Below are 18,012 nucleotides of genomic sequence, written 5' to 3'. Positions count from 1 at the left end.
GGTTTGATGAGTACTTTCTATGAGCTGGGTAATGACCTGTATATTAGAGATAAAGAAATAGATGTAAATTATTGTTTTGGATTTCTTAAAGCCTGAGGAAATATGGGTCATCATTACAATTTTGTGGGGAAATTATGACAGGGGCCATGAAGGTCCAAATGTGGGTTTTATACAACATTTCCTTTAGGATGTGACACTTGAGCTGCCTTGAAGACAAGTGAATGTGAGGGCATTCTAAGAAGAGGTGTGTGTGAAAGGATAAGAGGTGTGTGAAAGAGGAAACTGTCAAGGTAAGGGAAATAGTGTGACCTGTAGGGTTGTCTGGGAAATTGTAGGAAATGATGCTGGAGAGGTAGGCAAGATTGACTGATATAAATTAATGAGAGAACAATACCGCATAGTACATGATTTAGTGCTAGATTACTTTTTAAAGACTGTGGACACCATGGGGGGAAGGGGGGGGTGGGATGAATTGGGAGATTGGGATTGACATATATACACTACTATGTATAAAATAGATAACTAATGAAAACCTGCTGTATAGCACAGGGAACTCTACTCATTGCTCTGTGGTGACCTAAATGGGAAGGAAATCCAAAAAAGAGGGGATATATGTATACGTATAGCTGATTCACTTCACTGTAAAGCAGAAACTAACACAACATTGTAAAGCAACTATGCCCCAATTAAAAAAAAAAAAAAGTTGCAGGCAAGAGATGGCTCAAGGATGAGGAAAGGTTATGCCAGAGGCTGGCTGGGATATGACTGTACTCCAAAACCTGTGACTCTTAACCCTCTAAATATGCCTCCTCCCTGGAAAAAGGTCACAAAGAAGTCACCATGCTCCAACATCAGTACAGGTCATGAGGACCATGGCAGCCCCAGGGACTTGAAAACTCTCACTCAACACCATTGCGGGCAGTAGGATGATGACTTTTCCTGCCCCTCCAGGAAGCCTTTAGTGAAGGCAGCCTGGTGTGAAGATAGCTCACTCTTTTTCCTGCAAAGGAAAAGACTAGCTGTAGGTTCCATCTGAACTGCCTTTCTTGCACATGTGAGTTCTATTGTTCTCCACACAATGGGAAAGAGAAGAAACTTGTCTGAAGAATAACTGACACTAGAATTGTTATCCAATTTCAACCATATATTCTTGTTCCTGCCTCACTTCCGGCTCACAAAAATTGCTGTTTGAACCTCAGAGTCTTTTTAAGCTATCAAAATAATGGAAATAAAATTTCTATGCTGTCCACAGGAATTTTAATTCAATAAATTTCCTAGGAAAAAGCCAATACAGGATATGACATTTTCCTTGAGTTGGAACCTAAGACTTCAATGAGTGAGAATATATTAAGGGTCAAATAGTGTCACCAACCACTCTGACCAATTCTTGCTGACTTAATCCCAAACTGATTAGTTTAAAGAACCCCAGGAAGTGTCTTACTTCTTAAGATTGTTGTTGTCACGAAATCTTAATGGTCCTTTCAAATGAAAATGTACCTCGCAGGCCTAGTAACTGACCTATTTGATTCCAACATAGATCATAATAATTTGACAGTGTCACTTATTTTAGAGTCTGATTGCCTTCTTTGCCTCCGGGTGCTAGAGAAAAAAGGATTTTGTGACTGAAAGGGTTAAGTGGATTTTATTATAATGTGTTCCTATTACATTTCCCTCCCTTCAGCTCTTTCACAAAATGTTAATCTAATTGTGATACTATCACTTTGATGACAATATGACAAGACAGACAAATTTGATTTTATTCTCCACAGAGCAAAGCATATGCTGCTTGGGAGGCTTTGACAGAGAGAAGGACATAAAACAAATGGAGTTCATGAATATACAATTTTTATTGTACACAGTAGTGACATCCAAACTTCAGAGACTAGGTGGGTGAGACTGAGGCTTTCCTATTGAGATTAATGGGTACGTAAAAAGGTGCCAATGGAGAGTACTACAGTTTATGTTAAAAATGTCGATGTGGATAAGAATAATTTTCTTCTCAAGATGAATGATACTTTTAAGGGCTGTGAGACATTCGTGCTCAGTAGCAGTTCCTACAAAGTAATTTTTGTTGTTATTGTAAATTATATAATCTTAACTGCAATTATAGTCCTGTTTAGGTAAAGGTCAAGTTAGTGCTGGAGATGGTTATAAAGCAAAAAGGAAATTGGTATATGGATTCCCTTGTTGATAGCTTATGAATGATTTCAAGTGAGATGATTTTTGGTAACTCTATTTCTCGTTTAATGTAATATAGCAAGTAGAGACAGCACACATTAACAAAACACAAATTAGATTTCTCTAAGTAAACATGTATCTTCTAAAGGAGTAGGGCTGTTGGAGAAAGGACAGTTTGAAGGTTAAAGACACCGTGCAAACAGGGGAGGTGCATTTTCAAGAAAATCAGAAGAATGAGAAGTATTGAGAAATACTCATTGTTAGGTTTAAATCTCTATTTTTTAAATTTGGCTTACTGAAACATGAAATCCAACATGGCTCCTGGTCTTTGTTTTGAAAATGTTACTAGGATATTAAATGAGATTTAACCCACCTTGTCTTAACCCAGGATGAAAATGATTGTCTTGAATATCCTGGTTGCTAAAGCAGTAGTTTGAATCTTCATAGGATAATGAGTTCAGAGTGATCAATACAGACCAAAATTGAATCTCAAAGTTTATTCTTTATTTTACAGAGAGGAATAAATGCCCAGATCATAATATGAAATGCAAAAGCAGTTTGTCAAACTTCAAGGTTTTTTTTTAAAGACTATAATACATTTCCTAAAATTAAAGACTGGAAAAAATGTACTTAGAATTAACTGAAGTAATATGTCTCAAGAAGTATAAACGTTTATGGTTCAACTATATAATTTCCTTCCACTTGAGCTTCTATATGATTCTGATAAACAGGAAAACTTTCACAGAATATAATGTTAAGTGAAAAGAGTTAGATCAACCTTGATATTGAAGGTCTTTTAAGATCATGTAGTAAACAATAGTTTCCCTGTTAATAGACATATCCTGTTGGCCAACCTAGCATCTTTTTGGGAAAATGTCTCTCCTTGAATCAAGTAGGGCTGCTACTACTCCCAGACTCTGAAAGTGGGTTTATGACTCAGGCTTGCCCCATCCATGTTCTCCTGAAATCTCCTGAAATCTGGAGCTCTCATGAAAGAAGTATGCTTTTTTCTTCCCTAGCAGTCGGTCTGAATGTGGTAGTGGGGCTCTTTCCCACCATGTTAGGAAATCAGCCCGAGAGTAACCCCAAAACAGGAGATAGCAAATCCAGAGGAAGAAAGAGTGCTTGTGGGTGCATATGTCCTAGACTCAGCCATAGCTACACAACCTTGAACATCTTCATGGCCTGAGCCATCACATTTACTTCTTGGTTAAGCAAGATGGAGCTCTATTTTCTGTCCTTTATAAATGAAAGTATTCTAAGGAGTTCTTTAAAGACCATTTTTGCTAACTCTCCTATAATATCCCTAATGTCTAAATGGAAAAAAATAAATAAATAACTAGGATAGAAATGAGAAGAGCAGAGTCTGTGAATAGCTTTGTCATTAATGTGTTCTGTCCTTAGTAGGAAATTCATGTATCATTGCTGTCTAGTTCTTTTTGTGAATGAACCTTTTATTATTTTTTCTGTGTACTCAGTGTTGTGTAAGATTGTATCTACTGAACCAGCCAATAATAACTAAGTCATTTTTCTATTTTCAGATAATTGAATATGCTCACATTTGATAATCAGAGTTCTAGGTTAATGGAGATGCTAGTTTTAATATTCTTAATTGTAAATTCCTGCCAAAAGAAAATTTGACCTGGGTTGACTCAAAATGAAACAGGTACTTATAAAATTTACATTAGGATTTTAAAAATACTGAAAATGTCTCATGGGCCCCCTTTACTGTCTTCCAGGACACTTTTGGAAAACACAGTCTTAAACTGTGTCACTTCTGGACTTGATTACATTTTCAGAGTCCTTTTCAGGTTAGAACATGGAGTTCAGCTGTGTTGTTGGATTATCTTGGGTACAAACCAAACAAAGAAAGGTAATTATAAATGCTGTTTTATTTCTATTTTAATCTGACATATGTCAACATCAATAAAAAAGAATGTTTTTAGTGTTATGTAAAAATTGCCTTGGAGCTATTCCAGGCCACTTAGAGGCAAGGTAGTCTAGACTAGTGATTGAGAAAGTAAATTCTGGACCAAGGCTGGGTTTAAATCTTGACTCTTGTCACTTACTAGACATGTGATCTTGGGCAAGCTACTTGATATATTTGTTCTCAGTCTTCTTGTCTAAATTGGACAGCAGAATAACATTATTGTGAGGAATCAATGACTGAATATATGCAAAATGCTTAGAAAAGTACTTGAGACTTACTATGAGCTTTCCACTTAACTTGTTATTATTATTGCTTTCCCCATCTGTATTTCAAGTCTCTCCACTCTCCCATCCACTGCCAAATCAATAACTTCTTTTTCTGTATGTTCTCCTGGATCCTGTTATAAGTTATGTCTACAACAAAAACACTCAAACCGGTTGTTCTCACCTTGGATGCCCCGAAGAATCACCTAGGGAACATTAAAATATTCCAATGCCCAGTCAGGACCCCAAAACTGATAAAATCAGATCTCTGGGGGGGTGAAGCTCAGGCATCAAGATTTTATAAAGTTCTTTGAAGCTTTAAGGAAATTATCATCACCTGGGATAGTTTTTAAGTAATATTGATACTGGGACTCTGCTTCTAGAAATCCTGACTCAATTCATCAGGATGAGACCAGAGACTGATAATCTTAAAAAGCTTCTAAATGAATAAAATCTGCGGTCAGGACTGAGAACCATTAGGGCATGATGTTAATTCCTAGAGGGACAAAACCCAGTAAGAACAGATCTCAGAATGGGAGGAAATGAGGTTCCCAACTGATTTGCAATGTACAACTCAGGCAAGGGGGTAGTGTATGAAACTGAGTTAAGTGGAACTAGGGTGCATGACCAGAGCAGGATTTGAAATAGAAAAAAAGATGCAAGTGGAAGACTAACCTTTAAAGTAGTTGGAGACATCTGACTAGGAGAGGAAGAATAGGTGTACTCACGGGGAGAGTAAGATGAATGGTATGGCTGGAGCAGAAGTAGAAAATGACTTGAGATAAGGCTGAAAAAATAGGCAGAGTTAGGGCAGGTGAAAGCTTGTCAGCCATGTTATGGGTTTGAGGTGCATCATCAGAATACAGAGATCCATTAATGATGAGAGAATTATAACCACCCTTTCTACCAGGTACCCCCAAACCCCTTACCTGGCTTTAATAGTCTCCTCAGCCCTTCCCGCCATCTTATCTACTATAAATTCAATACGTTGAGCCATATGAAATAATTGACATTAACCCATTTTTTGACTTACAAAAATAGCAATTTTTAATACTTGTTTAGTTTTATTTCTCTCCTGCTGGAATGTATGCTTCATGAAGACAGGATTTTTTGTTTCTTCTCTTCATTATTGTGTCCTTAAAGTTTAGAACAGTGGCTTGCACATAAAAAGTACTCAATAAATGTTTGTTGGATGAATAAATAAATTCTATTGAAAGTACTTACTAAGGATTAGAGAAAACCAATGAAAAAGATCTACATATATATATTTTTTAAACTGATGGGATGTTTGAATTTAAAAGATAAAGAAAAACATATCTGTACATATTCAGGCAAGAAAAAAATAGAATAACACTTAAAACATGTTTCCTGCAAAAGTAAAAAAATTCTCCTTGGTATCCGATTTGTCCTTGCACTAAATTAACCAAAAATGCTTGGAACACACTTCCCCAAATTTTGATGGAAGGAAATACCACCAAAGAATTCTACATCCTGTTCATTTTTCACTTACATGCAAAAGCAATAGAAAGATTCTCAAACAGGAAAGGGACAAATAAAAATATACTGTTCTCAAATTTTTCTGGAAGAAACGATCTCTCAAAGGAAAACTGTAAGAGACTGAGGAATAAGTCATACAAAGGAACTTAAAAATGGGGAAGAGTTAGTTTAAAAAAATAGTGCTGAGCAATGGAACTATAAAATGTGTCATAACCAGTGCCAATGCAGAGCATATCTACTTGGGGTTCCATTCATATCAGTCATAAAACAACGTAAATGTCAAAGTAATTCCTGAAGAATACATAGGCTATAAAATTAATGATTAAAATCCACGTCTAAAATTCCAAATTAACACAACAAAAACTTGAAGAGATAAAGAAGGAAGATTAAACAGCATTATTTATAATGATAGAGAAATACAGATGTGTATCTTAATTTCTGCATCTAGGTCTACTGTTCTAAAACAATTTCAGCTTAAAAAGAACAATATTTGGGGGTATAGAGGTAAGTTCATTGACTTAATTTACATTCTTAAAAACTTCTATTGTATTTTACCTCACTTAAAATACACAAAAATGGCTAATAAATGATATTACCCTATCATGTCTCTACCAATATTGATGGGATACTAGTTATGTCATCCCTGACTACCTGTTTTATTTATTTTTTGAAGGAAACTGCAACCTGTCATGAATGCAAACGTGTTCATGCTAATTCACCTCATCAGTAGATTTTTATGGAATAAAATTGTTAATTTTCTTTAAACTAGAGTCTGTGTGTCCTCCTCCAATTAGCTGGCGGGCAGTGTGTGGATCCCTGCCACACACTAAGTGGGGCACTGGCAGAAAACTCCTGTAACTGATCACAACTTCCATAGCACAGCACGGGGGGAACGTGGCTTTCTTCTGAATGAATGCCAAGGCTGACCTCTCTCCTTTTTCCGTCTCTCTGGGACTCAAGTCATCCTCATTAACCAAAACTTCGTGAAAAATTATCTCTTACTTATTTGCATATTTTAGAGTATTCATCAATATCTTGTGCGGTGACGGCTTTATAACGCAGTTGTGACAGAGCTTTTAAAATACCGGTTCAATCAATCAATATGTAGTAGAATTATAAAGCAATGCTTTCCCATGCTATTTTCATCCCTTTGTTCCTTTAGTGTTCCCTTCTTTTGCAATAATCATTTCTCCATATGCATGTCCTTATTTGCCAAAAAAGTGCAGTATGTGCAGATTAAAAGTGAGAGCAATCCACTGTGGATGGACTTCACTAAAAGCTTCCAAAACAGTATATTTGACAACACAGGATATCAACAACCTATTCCATTTCCTGTAGGTTGCTGTTATTTTTCAATTATAGGATAAATGTCTTACAGTTGTGTATATCAGGATTATATGTTTCTGACTCATTTACTGGTTTTAAACTCCTTTAAGACCATATCTTTTTTCTTTTTTCTTTTTTCTGTATCCCTTCTCTTTTCTACATAGTGCCAGGTAGAGAAATTCAAGCAGGAAAAAGTTTTAAGGCAGGAAAAAGTTTTCCTCGAATTTTATTTTTCTTCCTGAATATCTCTCCTCAATCAAACTGCGTTTGTCTGCACACTCGCCATATGTAATTGGCCATAAATCCCTGATTGTTTTGTCTTCTAGATAGCTTTTTTAAAAAACTGAGGTCAAATATACATACAGAGAAATGCACAAATCTTAAGTGTATGACTTGATGAATTTTTTATTCTAACTCTACCATCTATCTATCTATCCATCTATCTGTTATCTCTATACCTATATATTTTTATAATCATCACTTCAATCAAGATATAGAGTATTTCCAGCATCCCAGAAAGTACTCTTATGCCTCTTCCTGGCCAATCTCCAACTCTTTCCCCACCCCATAAGAAACCACTTTAGATTTCATTTTGCCTTTTCTTGAACTCTTTACGAAAAAGATTATAGAATATATATTTTTGTCTTGTCTCTTTCACTCAACATGATGTTTTTGAGCTTGATAGGTTTGTAGATATCAGCAGTTCATTCTTTTTTGCATCTATATTCATGAGAGACATTGGTCTGTAATTTATTTTTCTTGAAATAATTTTATTAAGGTTTGAGTTTTAGGGTTATTTGACCTTATAAAATGAGTTGGGACATGTTCACTCTTTCTTTTCTATTTTCTAAAAGAATATGTGTAGAGTTGATATAAATTCCTTCTCAAATATTTGATAGGATTCACCAGTGAAGCCATCTGAACCTTGCAATTTCTTTGTGAAAATGTTTTCAATGATGAAATACAATGTCATTAATAGACATAGGGCAATTTGAATTTTCTATTTCTTTTTGTGTCAGTTTTGATTAGTTGTATTTTTAAAGGAATTTACTCATTTAATCTAAGTAGTCAAATGCATTGATTATTCAAAATATTTAAAATTATTCTTCAAATGTCTATAATATATCCTTCATTCTCAATATTGGTTATTCATCAATTCACTGCTCTTTACAAAGAACCAGTTTCTTTCTTTGTTAATTTTCTCTCTGTTTATTTCTTACTTCATTGACATCTGCTGTCTTTATTTCCCTGTTCTACATACTTTGAGTTTAATTATTGTTCTTTTTCTAGCATCTTAAGGTGTAAGCTTATACCATTTTTGTTATATTTTTTGTTTTTGGCAGTTTTATAATATAATATTATAATATGCTTAAGTGGCTCTCTTTGTATTATCTTAAAAATTTTGGAAAATTTCAGCTACTTTTCTTTAAAGTTTTTTTCCTGTCCCATCTCTCCTTTGCCTCTGGAATTCAAAATGCATATATGTTAGACTTCTACATATTGTCCCACAGGTAACTGAGTCTCTGTTTTTCATATTTTTTGATACTTCCTTCTCTGTGTTCTTCAGAACAGATAATATGTATTTATCGATCTTTAAATACACTGACTCTTTTGCTGTCTTCATATTGCTGTTATGCCCTTTAGGTGTTTTGTTTTGTTTTGTTTTTTATTAAATTTCAGAAGTTATACTTTTCAGCTAGATTTTTCCATTTGGTTCTCTTTTTATCATTTCCATGTCTACGTTAAGAATTCCTTTTTCCTTCACTCACTGTAACAATCTTTTCCTTTAAGTCTTGGAATATATTTATAACTCTTTTAACGTCTTTGCCTATTAATTCCAATACCTGAGATATCTCAGATTCTATTTCTTGATTGTGGGCCATGTTTTCCTGCAAACCTAGAATTTTTTTTTTTTTTTATTCAATGTTAGACATTTTAGATAATACGCTGTAGGAATTCTGTATTATGTTAGCTTCTTTTAATTGGTGTTCAGGTTTCCTCTGGAAGACAAATTACTGGCAGCTTTTTGTGAACCTGTCAATCTTGGTTTTATTTTTTTGTTAAGGTGAATTTCTTTTGGTTTTGACTTTAGCCTTGGGTGAGGCAATATCCTCATTCCTAAAATGTGGCTTCAACCAAATGCATGAGAGGATCGTTAGGTGTCACTTCCCCAGCTGAACTGGACCTCAGATGTCTCCCGGCATTGTACAACCTTGATATCACCATTCGGCTCTCAATCCCACAGCTGTCACTCTCTGTTAGACCTTGCAGAGTCTTTCCCCATTCATATACAGCTTAGCCTGGATCTCAGGGCTCAGAGTGAACTCCCAGTGCAGACTTTAATGACCTTTCCCCAACCTTTGCACAATTTTCTTTTTCTTTCTTTCTTTCTTTCTTCCCTTCTGAAACAGTATTATTTTTTTATTGTGGTCTTTTTCTTTCTTTCTTTCTTCCCTTCTGAAACAGTATTATTTTTTTATTGTGGTAAAATACGCCTAAGAGTTCAGTGACGTTAAGTACATTCAATTTAGCACAACTCCCTTTACTCAGATATCCTGTCCTACAAATTCCAACCCCTTCAACAGCCTGAAATTCCAGTCTCTCTCTCAGTTCAGGGTGACTCCTGCCCTGTTTGAGCTCTGCCTCCCTCACTAAGAAAGTGTCCCCATTCAGAGAGCTGCATCCTTTACAAGGCTTGCTTCACCACTTTCCCTTCTCTCCAGTTCTGTCTGCTATTTAATATCTGAAAACCATTGCATCATATATTTTGTCCAACTTTATACTTGCTTACTTCAGAAAGACAGGTCTGATAGCAGTTATACTAGCATGATCTAAAATAGAAAGTTTTAGTTATTCTTTTTTTAGTATAACCACTTTTCTGTATCTACAATGAACATTACATTTTTTTTTATTGCATAGCCAACTAATTGGTCTACCAATATTTACTCTGGTCTCTCTCCACTTTACTTCCCATTTGGAAGTCAGAGTGATGTTTATCAAATGAATCTGATTCGCCATCCCATTACTTAAAACCTTCAGTGCTTCACGGTTCTTTTAGGGTAAAAGTAAAATTCCTCAAATGGGCTGCATGGTCTTGTCCAAATACATCTCTTCGACAACCTGTTAAACAAAGATCACCCTTGATCTCTCTTTGCCCCAGCTTTACTAGATCTGTATATCCAGGGCTTTTGTATATTGTATTTCTTCTCCCGAGAACTCTCTATTTTCTTCACAACTCAATTTAAGGATCTTTTAGAGAAGACTTCCCTGATCTCCTTGACAAGGTCAGATCCTGCTAATGTAAGCTTCCTTAACACCACAAACCTCTTCATCACAGCATGTATCATTGTTGCAATATTACATGTATTTCTGTAATTATCTGACTGATGCTTCTCTCCTCCACTAGACTGCAAACTTTATTTGAGAAGGAAACTCTGTTTTTCTTACTACTATATCCCAGTGCTTGGCCATAGCATGCACAGAATAAATATTTGCTGGATGAAAGAACTCCTACAGTTAGGTGCCAGGACTCTTGGAAATATATTTACATGTAGTTAATATAATTTCTGCACATTTATAAAAATAGAATAAGGCAAAATCAGTTCAATTCAGGGAATTTAGTAAACACTATATAAACAGTTTGTGTATGAAGAAAAAACTCCTTGGCTATGTCTATGCAAAGTCACATTATATAATGAAAATATTAAAAAATCATTTAAATATTTACATATTTGGAAATAACCATATGCAGCCTGCTTTATTTTTCATTCCCCAACTATCTATAGATTTAAATTTCTAGTATAATTTCTGAACCTAAAAATCCAAACAGCTGAAATCCACTGGATAATTTTATTGATGAAATAGTTTTATGTTTTCCTTAAAAAATAGGAATTGCCCATTTTAAAGGCTCAAACTCCTAAATGAACACATCTAGCTTAGTTACAACACATAACTTTTTATTTGCTTGATATAAATAAGCAAATTTTATTGATATTATATTATAATTTAAGCTAGATTTAATAATATGAAAACTATATTAAGATGAAACTGACTAAAACACCACATTGATATGATAATACGATATTACAAATCATATTGAATTAGAAGAAATTATAAGCTTCTTGAGATGGTACAGATTCTTTGTTATGGTTAACATCTTTATTTTGCCTCAAATATTGCTAGAAATGCAGTTAATCATGGCATACAATTTTATGCTATTTTAATTCTAATATTATTTATATCAAGATTTTCTTATCAGTAGTCACTTTTAGATTATTCCAACAAGACTGTAGCCATGGACCTACTATTCATATATGCACATATATAAGCATATGCATATGTGTGTGTGTGCGCGTGCACTCTTGTGCATCCTTTATTTATTTTTTTAACATCTTTATTGGAGTATAATTGCTTTACAGTGGTGTGTTAGTTTCTGCTTTATAACAAAGTGAATCAGCTATAGATATACATATATCTCCTCCCTCTTGCATCTCTCTCCCACCCTCCCTATCCCACCCCTCTAGGTGGTCACAAAGCACCAAGCTGATCTCCCTGTGCTATGTGGCTGCGTCCCACTAGCTATCTATTTTACATTTGGTAGTATATATAGCTCCATACCAATCTCTCACTTCATCCCAGCACCGTATGCTAACACATATGTATGTAATCTAAAAAAATAAAATAAAAATGGTTGTGCATCCTTTATTAACGAGCATGGGCATACAGTAGAATTCACTGAGTGCGTATTGAGGAAAAGCTTAGTCTTTATTAAGTGTGAACCACACATAAAGCAACCAAGACTTTCTTATAACTAAAATAAGATTGTCAGCCATGTCAAGTTCTCTGCTGTGGCTTTTGAAATGAATGTCCCTTTCAGATTTCTTCTTCACTGAACTAGTTAAAAGACAAAAAATTGGGTTTAGATACAGTTGAGAAAGCAATGAAGAAATTGGGCAGCATTTGAGAATTTTGACTATAGCTTTCTTACTTTTGTTTAGAATCATGCATTAATAATGAGAGATCGTCTGTTAAATGGAAAGTAAAAAAGGAGAGGGTCTGTGCACTGAAAAACACATTCTGTGGAAAGTGAGATTCTTAGCATCTTGTGCCTTCAGCCCTTCGGGCTCTAGAAAATATCAGGGGTAATTTCCCTGCAGTGTCTGTGAGCAGGATAACCCTCTGTTTGCCCCATGAGATTCACACAGTATGCACACGTGTGCAGAGCCAAGTCCAGTTGATCTCTATATTAAACAAGTTAGAACTTAAGCGAAACAGGAGAAGCCCTGGTTTCTAACCTGTTTTTGCTACATTTAGCTGTGTTAGGTCTTCAGGGTCCAGCTTTCTCTTCTGCAAAACTGGGAGTAGAAGGATGGTGGGGTGGTTTGATACAGGCAATCTGTATTGAACATTTGATTTCAAAAAGTCACTATTTAGGGACTTCCCTGGCGGTTCAGTGGTTAAGACTCTGCCCTTCCACTTTAGGGGGCACAGGTTCGATCCCTGGTTGAGGAGCTAAGATCCCACATGCCACAGGACGTGGCCAAAAAAAGTCACAATTTAATGACTCATGGGCAGTCCCAAAATTGCCTTAGTAAATCACCCAAAGTTTGTATTTTGCCTGTTTTCCCACCTATGTCCATCCAGGACCATAAAATGCACACAGCAAATATGAGATGCCTCTTGGAAGAATATCACTACTTCGGCTCGTGCAAAAAGTAAGTAGTGAATTAAAGGAGTCAAAAATACAATTTTTCTCACATAGTCATTGATCAAGAAATATTTTTGAATTCTGTGTGTGTGTGTGTGTGTGTGTGTGTGTGGCAATAGCTCCCAGATTTTGAGATTATGAGAAAATATATAAAACAAAATTAAAAATTAGATTGACATAGATTTTCACATTTTTATTTTTGTTAATTGAGGGCATACCTTTCCCCTCCCATCTACACAATCTTAAGTTCAGAAAGAAAAGGTGTTTAAATGAATTGATTTGAGATGAGTATTTATTGTCAGAAAAAATGAATAAATTTCTTTTTCTTATGTCATAGAAGAGCAATGAAATATTTTCCCTGGTTGGAGTGTTGGAACCAGTATCATACGGAATAAAAAGCAAGTCCCTGCCCACCTGGAGTTTCTATTCTAGTTTAGTATACACATTTAAAACATTACATAACAAAACTGTAGTATTGAAATAGGTCAGTAATACAGAAGTTGTACAGATAGTATTTGATTAAGGATAAAATGACTAGTACAGAATTAATGACAGGAGATTTCCCTGTGAGTTGGAATAATAGGAAAACTAATTTACTACTAACTTTCCTTTTTGTTGGTGCTGAGGAAAGTAGATTAGACAGTTACATTATAAAAGGTCTTTCTTTTAAGAAATGAGCTGAGATGTACAGAGAAGGGCACTATTATTTCTAACATTTTGATTTTTCAAATACATATAGCACTTTATAGGCCACAAACTGTTTTTGTTCTTTTCCATTCATTTAACTATTCAGTCTTTCAGTAATGACTGAGTACATCTGCAGCCCAGACAAACAGTGGTCCATGCTCTCTACAGCTAACTATGGCTTGGGGCCAGACGATGAGGAGGGGTGTCAGACAGTTTCCTAAAAACAAAATCTCAGGTTACCTGAATCCCAGTAGGGGTTTGGGAAAAGCCTACCAGGGGAAGTAAAGTGTAGTCTGAGACTTAAAAATGATTATCAGTTAACTAGGTCAAGAGTAGAGAAAAGAAGGTCCCAGAGAGGAAACAGCATGTGCAAAGGCTTTAAGATGGGTTAAAGCATAGGACACTTCTGAAAAAGGCTAGTATGACTGCAGTGCAGAAAGAAAGAGCTTGAGTCCAATTATACAACACGTTTAAGGCCAGGGATGGAACTTTATGGGGGCAATGAGAAGCTATTCAAAGTTTCAAGTAGGGGACGGTTCTGATCAGATTTGCATGTTTAAGGGATCACTGGCTTCAATGAGAGAAGTTAATTGGAGATGAAAGTTGATACTAAACAAAATTGAAGGGAATCAACCGAAAAACTATCAGAACTAATTGGAAAGGTTAGTAGATCAGAAAACTGTACTTAATATTTTTCATAGGCATTGCAAGAATCCACAGGTAGGTTAAATGCATTTTTCAGGCTACATAGCTTGTAAGTGGGAAGGCTGGGGACTGAAACTTCTTCTGATTTCAAGCACAACCCTCATCCAGACTCAAAATTCCTTACCGTGTGTGTCTCTAAGGCTTGACTTATTTCAAGGAATATTTTATTTCAGTCCAGAAGTTACCTTCTCTAAACAAACTGACTATAAGGAAATCTACAAACTAAAAAGCAGCTATTAATTTTAAATATATTTCTAATTTTTAAAAATGGTTTTTAGATCACCAGAGCCCAGGTGGACAGATAGTATTATATGTACTTGTAAAACAATGGATTAATTAATGATATTGTCCCAGTTATCTCTTCCTAAATAACAAATTGTCCCTAAAACTTAGTGGCTTAAAACAACTATTTTACCAAATCTCATGATGTTGGGGTCAGGAATTTGAGAGGAGCTCAGCTGGGTGGTTCTTGGTTCCATGCAGCATTGACTGAGGTCATTCAGTGATATTCAGCTGACAGCTTGGCTGCTTTGTAGGGTCCAGAATGACTTGTGCACAGGTCTGACCCCTTGGTGAAGATGACTGAAGGCTGGGCTCAGTTGAAACTATTACCTGAAATACTTCTCTGTGGTCTCTCCAGCCACTTCTCACTCCCTGAGAAGTTCTCAGGTGAGTCAGACATCCTACGTGAGAGCTTTAGGGCTCCTGTAGAGAATGTTCCCTGAGAGAGGAAGTAGAAGTTACCAGTCTTTCACTTGCTCTGAAGATGGCCCAGTGTCACTTTCACCCTGTGAAAGCAATCTCAGACTCCACCTAGATTCAAGGGCAGGGGATATAGACCTCGCCTTTCAATAGGAGAAGTCTCAAAGTGTTCATGATCTTCTTAAATCCACCACAGGTATGCTTCTTCTTATGTTCAGATGTGATGCAAATTTTAGCAATTTAATTTTGCTTTTAATTCTGTTTTCTTTGTAATTCCTATCTGTGTTTTTATGCCTAGATAATTCTTTTCCACTCTTACTAAGTTAAGAATTTATGTATATTTTGTTCTAGATTTTCTCAATTTCCTTAAAACTTTTTAAATCCAAATAAATTGCATATTGGTGTATGGGACATGGTGAAGCTATAACTTGATTTTTACCTCCAAGTTACTCTCAGACTTCCCAGTACTATCTGTTGAATAACTAATCTCTTTCATACTAAAAAGTAAGGAGAATTGGGAATTTTTTTGCAAATAACTGAACTTATTTTTAAGTGATAATACCAATGTTTGTGATACTGCGATGAAATGGGAACCCTCATACATTGATGGTGAGGATAAATTTAACAATATATCTGAAGGGGTTTAAAATGTGCACATCTTTTGACATGGTAGTTCTACTTCTAACAGTTTTCCCTAAGAAAATTAACAGAGAAGTGATCAAAGGCTTCATTTACATGAATGTTTTCCATAGCATTCTTTAGACTAGCAAGATATTAGGAACCAGCTAAAATTGCCCCAAACTTAAATAAATTTTCATATACCCAAACAATAGAATAGTACTCAGGTATGGAAAATAATGTTTTCAAAGAGTTAATGGTGATATGGAAATTTTCTTATCGTATAATTTTAAGAAAGAAGGAAATACATATAACATTATCTTAATTTGATGGAGGGAAGATATTTTTAAAAGGAATATGGACAGATATATACCAAAATGTCAAGAATTAACATATTTAAACAGTGGAATTGTAGGTATTTTACTTTTCATTTTTTTTATACTATTGTTCTAGTTTCAAAATTGTTTACAGTGAACATGTATTACTTCTATCACCCAAAAGACAATAACATAAAAGTGAATGGATATGTTATGGAATGATTTTTAAAGTTTTGAGGCTAAGCAGAAATACTTTAAAATAATATAGAACACTTATGAAACTTCCCCCCAAAATAGCAGGAGTTCAAAGGTAAATATAAAAGTCAAAATTATATAAAACTTCTGGAAGAAAATAAATGAGAAAATCTTTGCAACCCGTGGTAGGTAAATTTATTAAAATATAAGCACAAAAAATTTTAAGAATTGATAAATTGGATTTTTTCAAAATTATAAACTTTTCTCTTAGAAAACCACCACTCAGAAAACAAAAGGCAAGCCAAAGACTGGAAGAAAATATTCTCAATACATATGTTTGACAAAGGATTTGTATTAGTCATATAAAGAATTCTTCAAATAATAAAACTGACCATATCAAGTGTTGGCAAGGATATGGAACAACTGAATTCTCATACATTACTTGTGGGAAAATAAAATGGTACAACTACTTTAGAAATTGTTGGCAGTTTCCTATTAAGTTAAACACACATCTACCATGCAAGCCAGACATTCCATACCTAGGTATTTACTGAAGACAAATGAAAACATACGTCCACATAAAGACTTCTCCATCAATACATATGTCAGCTTTATTCACAATAATCAAAACTGTGAACACCCAAATACCTACTATACTGGGTTGAATAGTACCTTCTCCTCCCCAGTAAATTCACATCAACCTGGAACCCGTAAATGTGATCTTACTTAGAAATATGGTCTCTGCAGATGTTATCAAGTTTATATGAGGTCATACAGGATTAGGGTGAACCCTAAATCCAATATGACTGGTGTCTTTATAAAAAGGTGGGAAATTTGGACACACAGACACAGACACACAGGGAAGAAAACCTTTTGAAGATGGAGGCAGAAATTGGAGGGATCAACCTACAATGCCAAGGATCGCTGGCAACGTCCAGAAGCTAGGAGAAAGGCATGGAGCAGATTTTTCCAGGGAGTCTGTGAACAACTTGAGTTTGAACTTCTAGCCTCTAGAACTGTGAGAGAATAAAATTCTGTTCAAGTCACCCAGTTTTTAGCAATTTTTTAAGGCAGCCCTAGGAAACTCACACACCCATCCACGGATGAATAGAGAAACAAAATGTGGTTATCCATATAATGAACTACGGCTCAACAATAAAAAGGAACAAATTGCTGATAGATGCAGCAGCATGGATGAATCTCAAAATCACTGAAGGAGCAAGGCTCAACGGAGTCTATGCTGTATGACTCCATTGATATAAGGTTCTTCAAAACTGCAAACTAATCTATAGTGACACTATTATATAGTGACACACGCCTAGGACTGAGGGTAGGAGGAAGGATGAACTGCGAAGGAGTGGGGGGAATGTTGAGGGGATAAAGGAAATAATCTTTTTTTATTGCATTGGTTTCAGGGGTATATGTCAAATACCAAAACATACTGAATTGTACACTTTGTGTATACTTTAAGTGAATTGCACACATGAAGGTACTTTAAAACAGTTTATAATACCTAAATTATACCTCAGTAAAGTTGATAAAAATTTCTATGTGTTCATAATTAACCCAAACTATAGACAATTCGACAAAACCAAAACAGAGCAATTCACTTAGGTGTCCCTTACTCTCCGAAGTTAAGAAAAAAACTTGTCACTACTTTGTTCACCAATATTTTTAAAGTAAAAGGTCTTTGGCACATTGGCTGGTGTCAAGCATATTGTCAGCACCTTTAGCTGCCATCAAGTCATAACATGTTGAAGCCCATCTTTGATCCTTGCCAAGGTGATACATGACTATGAAAGAATATGAGAGCTGAGAGGAGGCTAGAATGATGGCCTTGCTGTGCTGCCAGATCATTCGTGCTCTCAGGAGATGTAGAAATATAAT

General features: G+C 35.3%; 1 long non-coding RNA gene across 1 annotated transcript in view; it reads left to right on the top strand.

Moving 5' to 3' along the window:
* Positions 1–16,941, top strand: part of LOC309630693 — a 212,346-nt gene extending 195,405 nt beyond the window's left edge. Inside the window, exon 2 of the long non-coding RNA XR_014245892.1 lies at positions 457–16,941. This is a non-coding gene — a long non-coding RNA (uncharacterized lncRNA). The remainder of the gene's footprint in view (positions 1–456) is intronic.
* Positions 16,942–18,012: the final 1,071 nt, after the last annotated feature.

Source organism: Balaenoptera borealis (genome assembly GCF_965194805.1).
Source record: "Balaenoptera borealis genome assembly, chromosome: 1".
Lineage (NCBI taxonomy): Eukaryota > Metazoa > Chordata > Mammalia > Artiodactyla > Balaenopteridae > Balaenoptera > Balaenoptera borealis.
Note: the sequence above shows the minus strand (reverse complement) of the source record. Positions and strands in the feature narration are given on the sequence as shown.